This window comes from Anser anser (assembly GCF_964211835.1).
Source record: "Anser anser genome assembly, chromosome: 11".
NCBI lineage: Eukaryota > Metazoa > Chordata > Aves > Anseriformes > Anatidae > Anser > Anser anser.
This window is the reverse complement of record NC_139732.1, coordinates 13,959,726-13,975,514: the sequence shown is the minus strand read 5'-3', so window position 1 is coordinate 13,975,514 and position 15,789 is coordinate 13,959,726. Positions and strand designations below refer to the sequence as shown.

Genomic DNA, 15,789 nt, shown 5'->3' with positions numbered 1-15,789 from the left:
GAAGGGCTATAATACTCATTTTCAAAGTCTGTTATGAGTCTACTTTATGCTAATTTGCCATTGAATTACTATGCCTTGAGCTAGAAGCTTTAGGAAGCACAGACTTCAGTATTAGATAAAAACCTATTCAGTCTACTTTGACATCAGCTCCCCATGCTGCACAATGTTCATTTATTTTTAAGCTACAATTTCCTCTGTATGTGTATTGGAGAACAATACTGCGAATGCACAAAGGAATGTCACAAGTGGGTAGTGATCAAAGTGGCCAACTACCACACCTTAAGGAAAAAATAAAGGCTTAATTTGAAAGGTGCTGAAGTTAAAATGACGGAATTGGGCACTGTAGTCTGAAATGCACCTGCATCTGTCATTCATTCTTTTTCTTTTCATGGGAACCTCAAGTAGCTGACAATTCTAATCAAAGATGAAAAGTTAATTTTATATTGTTACCTTAGATGCCTGTGGTACCCAGCAAGTCTCCGTAAATTGTGGCATTCTTGTTTGCTTTGCATAGTACTGAAAAAAATCATCTCAGAAAGTAGGTAGTACAGTGTCACATGGTTATTTATTATCATGTTATAAGAGTTTTCTGAAGTTAATATCTCATTATAGGAATATATTTCTCTTCTCTCCTTGTTTTTCACTGACGAACTATTAAAAACCATAATGGAATGGCAATTAGTACAACATGTCTGGATTTTCCTTGGCTAAAATTGCACTGATGCAGTGAAAAATATTCATCAGGTTCCCGCGGTGGCAGCTTGTGCTGTCCTCTGCCATTTTACTGCAGGGGCGTCTCATGTGTGAGTGCTGTTGACAGGGCTCACTCTGCTTGCAGGATCTGAGCAGTGTGAAGGACCTTGGCTGTTTCTGTGCCCTTTGCCAGTGACTATATGGGGTCCTGTCTCTGCTGCAAGGGAAGTGCTGGAAAAAATCACCCCTTTGCTCTTTGAAAGCTTGCCTTTCAAAAAATGCTGCCAAGAATAGTCCGGTGTTTTGATGATAGTAGCTTAGGTAACCTCACGGGTCTGTTCTTTCTTTAATTTCAAGACATCTTTGATATCGAGAAATTTCATTAATTGGTGTGATAGACCATGCCTTTTTCTTACTGGTCACCAGCTTCTGGCTGGCAAAACAAAGGCCACGCTTACAACTGGCAGTCCAGGCTTTGCCTGCTCACATGCAGTCTGCTAACAAGCCTGAAAATCTCCAAGCTTGTTCTATGGCAATAAAACCTCTCAAAAACCCAACGATTAACAGGAAGGTCTCTGGATTGTGAATACGAAACTTCAGAGGAAAAAAAAACTAAAAGTTAAGTGAAAACAAATCATTCTTTTAGCTTCACGTGCACCGTGACACCTCCAATATTTTGGTAGCTGTAGATGCACATAAATTTCTACAAGCAGAGGTCAGAGTATTAAAACACTGCAGTGTAACCTGCATCTTTGGTACCAGCTGAACTACTTCCAGAGCGTGTAGACCCCTGCAGCTGTTGAAAGGTTGATGAATACACAAGGTGAAAGGTGTGTGAAATAGTCAAAGTGAAATGAAATACAACAGTGAATTTTATTTTCCTGAATGCTGATGATTTTGGCAGTGGGTCCATTGCATGTATTTTACTAATGTGTTCAAATATATAGACTGAAAAATTGATCTGATAAAATGAGATACATTTTAGATTCCTTTCTCAAATGAGGCTTTTAAACCCTCATAAGGTATACACTTTCCAACACAACTAATTGGCCATTTGCTGAAATTGGAAAAAAAAAAAAAAAAAAAAAAGCCTTGGATTCTGATGTCTCAAATCTTTGGAAGAAAGTAAACAAATGTAATTCTGGATTCAATCTGGCTTCTTCACAAATAATGAGGATCCAGTGCCCTCATTTCAGAACAATATTCTGCTTGCTGAATAGTCCAACTGCGTTTAATGAGATGCCCACATCAGGTGCACTATGGACATTGTCATCTATTTCAAGGCTAGAAAGATGCACAGGAAGAAAAGAGAAATGAGGAATTCTGTTGTTTAATAATACCTATCTCCTGGGAAACTTCTGTTTGCACCCAGAATTGCTTGCTTGTCTCATCAGAAAATGAAATCCGTGAAGGCTAGTAAAGAGGCATGCCTCACAGCGTAGAGAGATATTTCTCAAGATGTTTTTTCTGGTAAAGTCCCAAGAGAAACGGACCATTTATAAACACATGTAAAAAGGAAAGTTTCATTACATTTCAGATTTTGGGAGTTCAGGTTGCTATCCAGAATGTTACAAACTGCATTTCTTGGGATTGCACAGCAGCCGCTACTGTCAACTTCGGAGCAATTTTTTTCAGCTGTTTTGGATTCATGAGTGTTCTAACAAGATATCATGGCCACCATAAGCCACTAGAAAACATCCAATTATCATTAGCACCCTATTAGCCACCAGAGACTCCAAATCTTACATTAGCTGTGCTGCTTGTGGAACTACTTTTTAATTGTTTTGGTTTTGATTTAAAGGACAGAATATAATTTGTATGTGCTGAATACATTCTGTCTAAAAACATAGGATAAGAATTCACAGAAATGTAATGGGCTAAAAATCTTTTACAACCTTAGCTGGTTATCATATTTTCTGACTCTTTGTGTTTTGTAGCCCGGTGCTTAAAATTTATGGATGCAATACTGTTACCTCCAGAAATGCCACTTTCTCTTGAGGAATCCAGGTGATCACACCTCTCTGCAGCAGACTTGGAACGTGGTATTTTCTTATGTTTTAAGGTTAAATATGATTGATAAGATCCCTTCCCTGCACAAACATGGAAGTGAGCTTTACAAGGGATCTGCGAGGGCTCATGTCACACTAAGCTATGGGTTAGAACTAGTTTCTATGCAGTTGTAGAAGTTGTTGGTGCTCGGTTCCTAACAGGCTTATCCCTGTTCATCTGCCTGTCTGCAAGCAGTTAGTGGCCAACACAGGATGCTTCTCATTTAGTAGCTGCATGCTTATTGTGGTTATTTTTTTTGTAGCCACAGGTGTGAACATATTTACTGGCTGCTGTCAGGAGGATTGTACACAGTATCTGTCTGTGTATAACTTCACTGAGAACATTTCCTAACATGATACTAATAAGCTACTGTTAGAGAGTTGATCATGAACATAACTTTTGTGTCAATGTTCTATCAGAACATGAACCTTTCGATGTAGGGCAGTCAGTGTAGGAGGGGATGCCATCATGTGAGCCATGATATTTTGATGACATCCGCAGGCAGGTATATATGACAGTCTATCCCTCTAGTGAAACAATACACAATTACACTGATTTATTTCAGATATAAATTGTAATATGTCTTTGAAAGCAACAGTCTCATAGCAAAGAGGAAAAAAGTTCTGTATCAGTGACAGGTGCCAAAAATTGTGATGTCAGCCTTAGGACTGCCTGACTTCAGGATCTTGCCTGGCTCATCTCTTTGTCTGGAAGTGAGCTTGGTACAGTAACAGACACTGCAAATTGAGGTTGTATGTGAGAGCTGTCATGCCAAGATCCAGGTCTACAACAAGAACACCTCGTGTCCGTCTTGGTATTTGGATAACTGCCACCAGTGTGACTTAGTTTTTTCCATGTTGATTGATAGAGTGGGAGCTGAATGCAGATAGCGTTCAGTTAGGTTCCTACCTTGTCCAAGATTTTCCAAGTGCTTTGAATTCCATAAACTACTTCAATGCACAAATGCAAGAAACTAGTAGTAACAGCGCTAATAGCTATTCTAACATTAGGGGCTTGATTTTAACGTTCACATGATCGTAACTGAAGAAAGCAAAAGTTTATGCCTCCCTAAGACTCATATGCAGTAGATAGATCTTGTTCAGATGATGTTTCAAATACCAGTGCGATGATAGGGTCTGTCAGACTTCATTAGGAAAGTGCACACAGTTTTTGATTAGACTCGGGAAATATGTGTGGAGTTATTAGAAGGGAGTTACTTTCTGTGTCAGCTCTTGAGTGTAAAGCCAAGTGACAGTCTAAAAGCATTCAAAGCAGCTTGTCCTTAATTCCATCTGCCACTAACAGCTTCTTCATTACAAGGAAAAGGAGGGAAAGAAATACAAAGAAAGCCTCAGATAATATACCTATATATTTGCAAGCTTGTTTTCTGCCATATATAATTGCAGTTATCAGTTTCAATTTATAATCCAGTAATTCACTTGGTGAATGTAATTCCTGTTTTGTTTGATAGGAACAGTAGGAATTCTGATTGACGACTTAGTCCAGTGTGTTTGGGCCTAATTTTAAAAGGACATTTTGAAGCTGAGTTCTTGTAATGTATTTTTCTTACATTTTCAGGTAGCTGCACACAATTTAACCAGGCCTATTTTGGTAAGAATTGTGTGAGAGAGGGATGGCACATGAAAAAACTCTAAAGACTGGATTACCCAGCTGTCTGATCAGATCACCACTTTGGAAATGCACAAAACTAAGCATTTTAGCCCACACTAAGAAAAATGTCTGGATAAACGCAGGTGTATTGGATGAAACAAGTGTAATAGAAAATAAAAACACCCAGTTATTTGTCTACAGGGCAATGTTCAACCAGAGGCTTTGGAATAATGCCTCTGTGCCAGCTGCACACACACTGCTTTTATGTAAGAACTCTTCTGAAGTAAAAAGGGTGATACCAGGTAAAGCTGCAAGAACATCGCTTGGAGCATGTCTTGTATTACTAAAACCTTGCTGGGTGCTGCAGGAGTACAGCACGCTGGTGGCTGGGCTGCCGTGCCACCTGCAAGGAACAGGCAGGGAGCATTGCCATGCCCCCACAGCGCTTCTGTGCAGCTCTCGTCATACATCTCTGCTCTGGCAGCTCGGGCGCTGTAGTCACGTACAAACAGAGTAGTTTGTCTGCGTGGCTCTGCTGCTGCTGGGCTTTGGCACAGGCAGCTTGTTGGAAGAGCTGAAAGGCCAGCTCCGATTTTACAAATTGCACAGGAATATTTGGTAAAGTTTAAAACAAACCACAGCCCCTCAGCTGAATTGAAGTTCCTTCATTTCAAATCCTCTCTGCATTCAAGTGTGGAGATTTCATCACATCCTGAGCTTGCAGCTCAAGGCACAACACTCTACTTATGCTGCTCAAATGATGTTGTAGCCATCAGTACCCAAAACTATACAACTGATTGCTTCAGTACTGCTCATATTTAATATACACCAGAAAGAGAGACAACAAAACAGTGTTCCATGTTGGTCATGGGCTCGCTATAACTCCCAGATGCCTCCCATCAGCCAACAAGATCTTTTACGAACTGTTTGCTCCAGAAAACAGGTGTTCTGTGCAACAGCAGCAAGATTTAATAGTGCAATTCCCATCTGTAGCAAGGAAGGGAACGTTTTTCTCTCCAGTTAATGATGGTTTTCCCAATTAGTAAGGGAAGGATAATGGTTTCAAATGAAACCTATCAATTTAATTGTTTCTCTATTTCATAATTTTTATTTTTTTCTAATAATGTTTGTAGCAGTCATGTGTCATACCTGAAACATAAGCTTCAGAAGTTTCAAGTAAAACTTTTTTTGTTCAGACAGTTTTCTTTTTCTGTAAGTGACCTGTGAGTATTTAAGAATCAAGAAACTAGTTGCAGAGCATACTGATGCTGGGACTTAGAAGAAAACTTTTAAGTGCTGCCTCTTGGGCAAACTGGACAGAACAAATCTGATTTACAGACTTGTGTTGGATTTACAAAAGCACTTAAGCAGTTTAAGAGCATAAGTACTATTGACTTGAAAGTCAATGAGATGTTTTTGAGAATCCAGTCCACAGTCAGTTAGTTTGTAACATGTAAATTCTTTTGCAGCAAAGGCCAGCAAAAAACGAGGTCACTGACTAAACATACCGAGTTATGTCCAAACCTTCAATTGGATCTTCTTGCCGTGAATCACTGGAAATCATGCCTTTAGCAATCGCATGGGGGACCAAGGTCTGTTTCAGCAGGATTAAAATCTTAGAAAAAAAAAATTAATCTAGATCACAAAAGTTTCAGTGCAGGAATGGAGAGTTAAGTAAAATTCTGTATTTTGTATTTATAGACAAGAGTCGCATTGCTGCTCTGCCTTTGAATATTTATGTGCTTGCTGTACTACTCCCAAAGACGTAAGTTACTCATAAATCTTTGAGGGTTTTTTTGGTGACTGCTCATTTTTTCTGTCTTGAGGTATTTTCATTAGGAAAGTAGGCTTTCTGCCTCTTTGGGGAAGAGAGAGGGGCAGATTGGAAAGTGTAAATACCTTCCTTTGGATTCAGAAAAAGAAAGCGCAATGAAAAGTGGTGGAGTAGTGGGCTGTCTTTTACTAGCAGAATTATGGAGCTGTTTTTTTTTCCAAGTAGATGCTTAGAGTCAGGACTAACAGAAATATATGCCTGGGCAATGAGAGTGTTAAAAGCAGGCTTCCCTGCCAATCTATTCCACCAGTGTCAAGGTTTATAGCTAGTTGATGACATTAGTTTTTACTCGTTTTAATGTTATACCAATGTGGAGAAAAAAAAAAAAAGATTTACTGTTCCTGGATGCTTAGATTTTTCTTGTCTTTAACTTTTATTGGAACCGTGGTTGTAATTATCAGTGTGTTTTCTCTTCCTGTGCTGCTTTTCTTTCCCTGCTATTGTGCTCAAAAAATGAAGAAAGGTGTCACAGCAAGAGAATTGCATCTGTGTTGGCATGCTTTGACAGCTTCTTTATTTCTGCCCACTAATTCTTATACATACACTGTAAACATAGATGTTTCAGTTTGTATTTTTGTTTCATAATATTATTTATTTATAACATAAAATAAAAATTAATGTGTCAAGTCTGTCTAGCATACTTCCAGACTACCTGGTGGCATTTCAGCTGAAGCAAGAGTAAACTCTGAGGAAGGCATTTTCCTTCTAGCCCGTTACAGCATGTCCAGAAGGGGCTAAAATTAAGGTTGGAATTGTGCATCTTAATTCTCTCTGACCTAAGAGGAATTGTGATTTTGTTCCCAGTCTAACAAAACCATCCAATCTTTGTAATCCTACCAACTCCCATTGTTCTTTTTCTAGTCCTGGAGTATTTTCTGCTCTTTGCTGAAATGATTGTCTGGAGGAGGTAATGAGTGCTGTGGTGCAGGAGGCTGTTCCCACATACAGTAATGATGACTCTTGTAGCAGTTACAGAGGCACATGGAGAACTGGATGTGCAGAGATGTGGGGAAATGCCTGCTCTCATCTCTAGGGCTCTCTAGCATCATGTAGCTGAGCAAATGCATCTGCTGGCTCTGGAAAGGTTAGCAGACCTATGAACATGGGTGCTCTGTTCTGTGGCTCAGTAATGCCAGACATGGCAAATGTATTGTATGTGTGTACAATTACATACACTTTATGTGTGCATATTTGTGCTCTAGCAATAATATTCAGTGGTGCTGGAAGAACAAAGGGGAACTCAAACCTAAGCGGTCAGTGACATTCTATATTGGCCCCCATAAATCTGTCGGCTCGGGTAAGGGTTTGGGGATGAAGACACATGGCTGGTTTTGAATCAGTGCCCATTTGTACCTTAATGCATTGGAGAGTTTGTTCAGGAACAGTTAGTTCATCCTTGTGAAAACATTAGCCTTCTGTTGCTGCCAAGGTCATTGTCTGCATAGGTTATCTGGTGCCCTGGGACACGTTTCCAAACCAGTGAAGTCCTTGGAAGGTTTGCCTCAGTGTCTGTCCTTTTCTCCGATATTGACATACAATAAATACCTGTTACTATTCTTACCACAAAGCAGATGCATTCTTTTGGGCAGCCCTTGAGCAGAGTTCAAAAGTGTTAAGACTGTTAGACTGAAATGACAGCAAACAGATTGCTCCAATTTTCTCTCTCCTAAATACGTTGCATCTGTTTGTGGTCTCTTCCCACAAAATGGTTAGCTGCTAGAATCAAGGTCACCGAGAAGGTGTGAACTTTGGTTTCCCCCAAGTGCTTGGTCTATAGAAGAGGTTATTACACCTCCCTTATACCCCATCTCAAAGGTTGAGAGTCCTGCTATTACTACAGGTAGCCAGGGTTCACTGGTCAGAGAGGACTGGTTGTCGAAGTGCTGCTTGAGTTGGGTTCAGTCTTCATGGTGCATGAAGACTACGTGAGTAAGTTTGGCAGGCGGCTTAGGACTGTCTCAGGAGAGCGTGCGGTATATCTGTACTACATCTGCCCTACCTGCAGCCTAACTGCTGCTGGCAAGTACGCACTGGGGAGATGTTCAAGCTGCTTATGACCTGGAAGCTGAATGTCTTCAGCCTTTGCAGTTCAAATACTTTTCCATTCAACCCGAGCCCAGGCCAGTCTCCTAGAGCCGTAATTGAGCCTTAATTAGAAAGCGTAAAATTAGTACGTGAGAATTCTTTTAATTGGGACACCACAGTGGACCTATTATCTCCCTTAAAGGGAGAGTAATTTATTCTGCAGAGCTTTGAACGTGGCACATTCACATGTGGTAGATAGAATACATGGGCAGTTGGTAAGTCTAAAAAGGGAAAATACAATATCAATTAAAACAAAATCATAAAATATTAATTGCATTTCAGTTTTTAGGAGGGTTATTTTTTAGTCTTTTTAGGATAGCTTATTTGATAGAAGACAAGAACTGGACATTTCATGCCTAATCAACACCTGTTAAAATGCCACTTTACTTCTCAAAACTGACCGAATGTCACCATTAGGTGGAATATTTGATAATGCTGTCACGCTCAAGCAGCAGCTATTGTCAGTAAGTATCATGAAACAGAATTGCTTTCCTTGAGGAAAACCCAATTAAGAGAATTCTGAATAACAGCAAGCAGTCTGCTACATTCCTAATGCTATTGATTATGCAACAGATTCCTTTGACTACTGTAGGAGCTTAAGTCAGACGAAATCCTGTTATGAAGATAGCTTCATTTTTCATGTATGTGAGCATAAATGAAAAACAAAATCATGATTATTTATTTTGAATTCTTTGAAACATCATAACTAATTATTCAGACAGTGGATTTGTATTCTACAAATGAAAACCTATATAATGCAAGCTGAAATACGAGGAATTTAACATTCTAATATCTATCAGTAATGAGAGCAATGAAATACATGTGTACAGATGAATGCCATGATGCTTCTTATGGTAGCTGAACATGGAAATAAGATTTATGTTTACATGTGAATTTTGACACATTGGTATGTCTAAAGGTTTGAAATGGTGATCTATGCTGTAACTGAGTAACAGAAAGAATCAGTTGCACACCACCTTTTAACAACTTATTTCCTGACCTTCACTGAGGAAAACCCCAAGTTTTCCTCCAGTGGCTTGTTATGGAAAGAAAAGAGTTTATTGTGGGTGGAAAATTGACCTTTTGTTCTGAATTTAAAACACATTTCCATCTCCTGCAAAATTCTCAGTCTTATTACTAAAATCAACATTATCTGTCAACAATACAAAGGGTGAATGTGATTAACCACCCACTCACTTGGAACAAGTGGTATCTTGATTCATTTAATTTAGAACATCTAAAGCTGTCAATGACTTGCCATCTGCTAAGGGTACCTGCTGTAGTCTGAAATGCCCTTTTAGCGATATGCTCTTTCAGTTATATAAGAGATACCAGGTTTTTCATCTGTATTTTGAGAACATTTGTGTAGTTTCTACTTAGATAAAAACTGAGCAACGGAAATTGCTTCAGAAGGTGTAAATTAATTGCTCCCCAAATCAAATCTGTAAGGCCTCTCCTGTAATTTGTGTCAATACTGTAGTAAAAAGAAATCACACAGCTTCAATAATTAACTGTATATGTCCAAATGAAGATGTTTCATTATGCAAATATTTATGAAACACATGTATCCCAGCTGCTTTGTCGTTATTTCACAAAATATGTCAGAATGGGCCCAGTGGCACATGGTGGTCCGTGGAACCCAGGCTGAGCTGCAGGTTTGTGGGATCACCTCCCAGAGCAACATTGTCTTCTCCTCTACTTTCCATCCCTAATGAATCTGATTAAAAGATGGAATTCTGAATTAAATATATTGATTTCTACTTCAACTTCTATTTGATACTGTTTTGCTAACAAAGCATCATCGTTCCAACTGTGACACGGTTTTGACAGAGCAGAAGAGACTTGAGCTGGTCACCTTCCCTCACCTCTGGAGTGGCTGGTTTGAATAAACAGGTGAGGCATGTTTCATGGCATAGGACGATGTTGTAGTTTTTTTCAGCTGCATCTTTTATGCAGATGAATGCAGAGTATCAGTTCCCAGTTTTATCAGCCTGGCGCCTCTCATGACCATTGTAATGAAAGCCTTTGTGCTTGCCTTAGCCTACTATCTGCCCTAATTTGCATTCTGCTTGAAAATAAAAGCAAGCCTTTTATAAAAGCAGTCAGAATTGGTGAAATCAGTGCCAGTAATGCAAGAAAAAAAATGAAAACTGATCCCAGAGTTGAATGCTCTTTGTAATGAACTGTGGAAGAAAAGGAAAAATACAATTCTCTTAAATGGGAAATACAATGCCATTAACAATAAAATGAGGTAGCAGTGGCTAATGATTTCTATCACGTCTATAGCTTGGCACCACATGCTGCAGATATACAAAGGCTGGCATCAAAACTCCCTAAAAATCTATCAGAAGTCTTTCCTGTAGCTTCAATATGCTTTGGAGTAGAAAGAGGTTTTTTTTGGTAGGTATACAGCCACTCAGTTTTGTTTTCATTTTTAAATACCCCAGAATCTCTCATCTTGTGGTGTTACAAATCTTGACAGGTTTAAAATTCTGCTTTGTAAACATAACTAGTGCAGATTTAAGCATTTTTCAGAGTCATTTTCAAAACCTGGCCTGTGCGTGACCATGTAGTATCTTGAGAAAGATGCAAAAATGTTTTGGAAATACAACAGAAAATACACATGGAGCGCTTTCAAAATTAGCTCAGCCTTTCAGGAGGGCAGTGGAAAAGACTCACATCTATGGGCCTTTGACACATACACGGGCACACACCCTTTCATAGAAGCATGTTGTGTGCCTTTAGACTAAATACCAATAAATTAACATTGTCAGTATGGAAAGTGCAGTTTTGGTTGTTTCACATCTACCTTTAATTCTGTGTCAAGGGTCAGGAGCTATGCTTGTCCTCTGCTTCCTCTGCTTTTTTGAGTTATATAGCCTTAAGGAAAGCAGACATTGGTGTTTGCACGTGGCTCAGTAGAGACAGGCATTTGGGCTTGGTTCAGAGGGATGGCATACTTAGAACAGCGGTCGGTTTTGTACTGGTCTTGTAGCTTCTGGTATTTTTCCCAAAGATTGCTCTCTTTCCAGCTTTCTTGTGGCTCCTCAGCGTTTTCTTGTACTATGAAGTACGTGTGGCCAGCTCTGAGCACACTCCTTGGCTGAAGAACAAGAATTCATTTAATTTTCCCGTGGCCCAGTTCCCCAGTAAAAAATGAGAGCAAATTTGGCTCCTTGGTCCCACCTGGGAGAGCAGGGGAATCACAGGAACTTCTCCTGGGGAGCACCATGGGGTGCACCCAACTGAATATTTCTTTTTTTCTCTTTTTTTTTTTACTCCTGTCTGTTCGTAGAAAAAAAAATAAATTAAAATTCATCATTTTGATATCAGTTTCTAAAATCATTCCATAAATAGAAACATTTATCCTTATCCTATCACTAAAAATACCTGCCTAGGAGATTTGGAATCAGTCAAATGATTTGTATTACAGGTGCATTTTATCACTTCCAGTGTAGGGAAGAAAAGTGATTTCCATTTCTTTTTAGAGCACAGTGAGCCAATTTGCTCTGAGGTTGATCTATAGGCTAAATTGTGGGGAGTCGCGCTGCAGACTTTGTTTTGATGGGAAGTGCATGTGGGGAGTTAATGCTGAGCTGAGAGCTCAGGTTCCTTCTTCTCTCGTGCTGTCAGTGCCGCATCTGACACTTTTTATTTAATCAGTTCACAGTGTCTCCCTGCACCATTTTTCTTGCTTATCAGCTCATTAGGAATGACTTAATTGCCATCTCCTCTCCAAGGCCCTCACAAGACCAGTACCTCAGCCACGTGATGTGCGTGGCGGTGTGGTTGGGTACTGGGCAGCTGAGTTTGGACACTTGGCAGTAGGGCATAAGATCTTTAACATCAAATCAGGCTTTTCAATGCTAAAAGCTAGCTTTGCTTTTAAAATATTTTTCTTTGAAAAACACTGTTTTCATTTCTGAAAGGAGCCTGCATGCCGGGTCTCTGCTGTAGTGCCTGCATTTTTCACCCTGGGAGCAGTGGGGTACAAGGCGCTGCTAAATGAGCGCACTGTAGACCCCTCCTTTCCACAGGTACCTTCACAGCACTTTCTTCTGGCTCCCGCTGTCTGAAATTGCTCTCTTTCTGTAACTAGTGCCTTCCAGAGACTGTTTTCATTTTGGTTGGGTATGTTTGCTGACCATGTCAATTTTTGTTTAAAATGGGCCATATGTGCTGTGTGCAAGGCAACCGCTTTGCTTATAGGTCTTCAGTGAAAGCAACAATGTCAAGGTTAGTAAGGCTTATCATCTGGCCCTCTTGAAAAAATAACAATGAAAAAAATGAAAACCTCAGAGAATTCCATTGTTAACTTTTTTTTTTTCCTCCCTTCAAATAAATTAAGCTACACACTTATTTGCAGTAGAGAGAAAAAGGATAGGCTAGAGGGAAAAAAGAAAATACTTGTCAAGGGCATGGAATTCATTAACAAAAAAAAATATATGCGAGGTGGGAGCAGGGTAACATGATAATACACAACTGAGGAAAAATAACTTTGTTTCTGAGCATCCAAGAAATCCCTAAACCATAAGAAGAAAAAGAATGCTTTTTTAATAAGACAGTAGCAGAGCACCCAAGATGACCAAGTGATAGAAGAAATAATCTTTTTTTTTTTTTGAATGTTATGAACATAGACTTGTAAATGTTCCGTGAGCAGTAGAGGGTAATCCATATTTCCATATTTCCAAAGTAGGTTCCTGCAATTCTTGTGTTTCTGCTCCCATTTAATTTATTATGTGGGAATCTTTCACATATAACTTGGTAATGTAAATATGAATAACACAAGGTACATATTTTGCATAGTAAATAATAACAGGAGCCAGAAATGTTCTCTGTGCATCTGTTCCAAAATGTTATAATTCAGTACATGAACCTTTTAATCCAGTTTCAATAAATTGCTTACGAGCCCCTTGAAAGCTGGTCCAATTTAATAATATTGGATGACAAGAACTTTCATAAAAATTAACTCCATTATCTTTCCTCATTAGCAAAAGCACATCAGACATAAAGAATCCTACAGTTGCTCTGTAACAATACTATATATTTGTTTTTTAATTAAGACATTTAAAAATGAGTTCCTTTTGAAAGTTCACTGGTGATGGTTATTGACATTTAGGCCAGTTTTGTTATATTCCTCTAGAAGTGGGCTAACTTACTAACCTTATGAGGGTCCTTAACTTTGTTCAGGGATTTGTGATTTAACTAATTGCTGGTTTATTTGGGACATTTCAGACTCATAGCAAGCTCTTTCACAATCTGGATTTTCTAAATGATAGTTTTACTGTAGACACAGAGTCTATCTTCATAATCCTTTTTTTCTTCCCTTCTTTCCACCAAGGTGCACCAGTGCTACCAATGGAGGAAAAAACAATATTATCTTAGTTTAAAATGTATTGAATGATTAATTTACCAGAACAGCTACACTTAGAGAATTCTCTCTGTCAGGAAATAAGGATTGTATTTTCACAGGAGAGTGAAACAATTAGGTGCCTGAACTTGTAAATTCACATGCCCTTGGAATTTTGACCCTTAGTCTTGGAAGATGAATTTTCTTTGGAGGTTATTTGTCTGAACTCCCTTTTAGCAGCTCTTCTCCATCCTTTTCTTTAGGCCCACTTTTACTAATTCTCATGTCGTATCACTATGATATCATATAACTGAGCATTATTTTGTCCAATATCACACAAAAAAAATTTTTCTTGTGTAATATGTAAGTCAAATTTCTCTTTTCTCTAAACTTTTTTATTTCCCTTTCCTTTCTCCTTTTGCTGCTATTGGGGTCTTGCTTTGCCAGAGGCTCCACGTGAAGGTGCCAAAATGAAAGAATGAAACCCGTCAGGAGTTTCCAGTGGGGAGCAATCAGTCTGAGAGAATGGAGACTATCACATCAACATCCACCTCATAATAATACTGCTTTCGGTACCATCAAGCTTAACTCTTCAGGGAGGTGGAATCCTTTGTTATTTTAGTTAAAAACTCACTTCTATTTATGAAATCTGCTTCCCCAACCCCGAAGAAAATGGCAGCGTTCCCATCAGGCAAAACTGCAGCCCAGCAGATCTTTGTCTCTGTTGTATGTGGTCTCCCAACCTATTCACTACTATTGAGTTATTTATAAATACATCTCTTCAAATAAAAATTTGTATAAATAAATAAATATATATATATGTATATATATAATTTTCATCTATAAGATTATAAATAGATCTTGCACTTTCAGGACTCTCCTCATTTCATCTCCTTTTATTTCTAACCACTACTAGTCCGGCCTTTACTGACTGTTTATAGCATCCTTTTACATTCGTATTGAGTACTTTTGCAGTTGACCCAACAGAGATAAATAGCACCCTATAGGGATCCAAGCAGCTATGAATTTTCATGACCCTTTCATATGTATACGATTGAGAAGGAGTTGCCTTTCCAAAGAGAAACTGTGATTCAATTCCTGAAACCAAGTCAGAAGAACCCACTTTTAAAACTGATTTTAAGCCAAAGAATGTGTCAATAAAAAAAAGGAATAAAATTAGTGGACCTTGCTCTGCTGTACTGGAATTAACTCTTTCCTTTCTGATAGAGTAGAAGGTGGGAAATAAGGATGTACAAGCATAATGCTGATTACATTTTACTGACAGACAAGGTGCTTGTAAGGATTTAATGGAATATCTTAAGGCATCATGTTCTGTCAGATTGAGTTACAAATCGTTCTCTTGAATGGATTTTTAAATCTGATACCTTAAAAGGGAATTCAAGTTGCTGATAAATAGAAATGACATGCTGTGCGTAAAACTTTAAAATAATTAAAAAAAAAAGAAAGTGATGTATAGAAAGCTGAATACACACATCTAAGTGAATTTCAGGACTTTTTTTTTTCTTCCTCCAGGAAAAAGAGACTGCAATTTTTACCATAGTCTTAAAAGATAGGTGCAGACAGGACTCAGCCTTTGTCTTTTTGCAGGAATAGGCTATCATTAATACCATCCATGACAAGATTCATCACCATCAGCTGTCCAGCCAGGTAGAAGCAGCAGCAGTCATTCTTTCTGAGAACAGCTCCTACAGTTAGGGGACACATAAGATATCCTCTGTTTCCTTTTGTACTGGTTGCAAATAATTTATTTATTTGGAATTAAGACAGACCTTGAGCTGGCTTTATCACTTATTTATAGCTACTGTTACGAGGAAAATGAAAGGCCTATTACTTGTGCTCGATGTGGTCTTCACTCTTTCATTGTGTTTCAAGGTGAGCTTGACCATGCTCTTGAACTGTTACAATTCTATTGTAAAGGTTGTGTTTGGGACAACATTTGGCATACTCAAATATTGTGACGTATCATCTTGTAAGATGCTGGGAGAATGTAGTGAATAGAAATCCTAGGAATACACTTAGGTCTCATTGCCTAATAGGCATTACTAAAGGAAGTATTTCCAATGGGATAAATCAAACACCTCCTCTACCTAAAAATAAAGCTTTCTTCTTTCTCTTGTACTGGGTTCTGAAAAGTGAGGATCAGATA

The 15,789-nt window shown here is 38.7% G+C and overlaps 2 protein-coding genes across 13 annotated transcripts in view; one reads left to right on the top strand and one right to left on the bottom strand.

Annotated features, from left to right (window-relative positions):
- The window catches only part of LOC310879852 (uncharacterized protein), a 216,968-nt gene that overhangs the window by 92,228 nt on the left and 108,951 nt on the right, over nucleotides 1-15,789 (top strand). The window contains exons 4-6 of one of the 9 annotated variants that reach the window (XR_014571172.1): nucleotides 5,823-5,945; nucleotides 6,055-6,118; nucleotides 6,647-10,058. The exons of 6 other annotated variants lie outside the window; for them this stretch is intronic. The gene's annotated coding sequence lies outside the window, so the exon portion shown is untranslated. Of the gene's footprint in view, nucleotides 1-5,822; nucleotides 5,946-6,054; nucleotides 6,119-6,646; nucleotides 10,059-14,069; nucleotides 15,324-15,789 lie in introns of those variants that run through there. 2 more of the 9 variants (XR_014571170.1, XR_014571171.1) reach the window with 2 other exon arrangements.
- CHST8 (carbohydrate sulfotransferase 8) overlaps nucleotides 1-15,789 on the bottom strand; it is a 131,524-nt gene that overhangs the window by 63,531 nt on the left and 52,204 nt on the right. The gene's annotated exons all lie outside the window — the stretch shown is intronic.